At 50.0% G+C, this 1,275-nt stretch overlaps 1 pseudogene; it reads left to right on the top strand.

Moving 5' to 3' along the window:
- Positions 1–519: 519 nt before the first annotated feature.
- Positions 520–1,264, top strand: LOC105526495 (annotated as a pseudogene).
- Positions 1,265–1,275: the final 11 nt, after the last annotated feature.

Raw genomic sequence — 1,275 nt, forward strand, 5'->3', positions numbered from 1 at the left:
ACCACGCCAGGCTAATTTTTGTATTTTTAGTAGAGATGGGGTTTCACCATGTTGGCCAGGCTGGTCTCAAACTCCTGACCTCAAGTGATCCACCCACCTCTGCCTCCTTTAAGTGCTGAGATTACAGGCGTGAGCCACCATGCCCAGCCTTCGTTTTCTTTTCTTTCTTTTTTCTTTTCTTTTTTTTTTTTTTTGGCTGTTGTTTCTGAGACACAGGCTCACTCTGTTGCTCAGGCTGGAGTGCAGTGGCATGAACATGGCTCACTGCAGCCTCAATCTCCTGGACTCAAGCAATCCTCCCCTCTCAGCCTCCCAAGTTGCTGGGCCTACAGGTGCATGCCACCATGCCAGACTAATTTTTTAAAAAAAATTTTTTGTAGAGACCAGGTCTTGCCTTATTGCCTGGGCTGATCTCAAACTTCTGGGCTCAAGCGATCCTCCTGCCTTGGCCTTCCAAACCTGGGATTACAGACGTGAGACATGGCACCTGGCTGCTATCTCCTTTTCGTTTCTGAAAACATGGCGTCTGGTGTGGGTATCTCTGATGGTGTCATCAAGGTGTTCACTGACATGATGGCAGGCAAATCTTCAATGCCAGAGGAGGTGAAGAAGCGCAGGAAAACCGTGCTGCTCTTCTGCCTGAGTGAGGGTGAGAACATCGCCCTGGAGGAGGGCAAGGAGACCCTGGTGGATGACGTGGGTTGGACCGTTGACGACCCCTATACCACCTTTGCCAAGATGCTGCCAGACAAAGACTGCTGCTGTGTCCTCTGAGGTAATAGAACTCATGAAACCAAGGAGAGCAAGGAGGTCCTGGTGTTTATCTTCTGGGCCCCTGAGTCTGCACCCCTTAAGGGCAAAATGATCTATGCCAGCTCTAAGGATGCCATTGAGAAGCTGTCAGGGGCCAGACCTGGTGGCTCACGCCTGTAATCCCAGCACTTTGGGAGGTCAAGGCGGGTGCATCACTTGAGGTCAGGACTTCAAGACCAGCCTGGCCAACATGGTGAAACCCCATCTCTACTAAAAATACAAAAATTAGCTGGGTGTGGTGGCATATGCCTGTAATCCCAGCTAGTCGGGAGGCTGAGGCAAGAGAATTGCTTGAACCCAGAAGGTGAAGTTGCAGTGAGCAGAGATCACACCACTGCATTCCAACCTGGGCAACAGAACGAGACTCCCTCTCAAAAAAAAAAAAAAAACACACACAAAACAAAAGAAGTCGACAGGGATCAAGCATGAACAAGCGAACTGCTACAAGGAGGTCAGGGACTG

This window comes from Colobus angolensis, unplaced genomic scaffold, assembly GCF_000951035.1.
Source record: "Colobus angolensis palliatus isolate OR3802 unplaced genomic scaffold, Cang.pa_1.0 Scaffold5905, whole genome shotgun sequence".
Lineage (NCBI taxonomy): Eukaryota > Metazoa > Chordata > Mammalia > Primates > Cercopithecidae > Colobus > Colobus angolensis.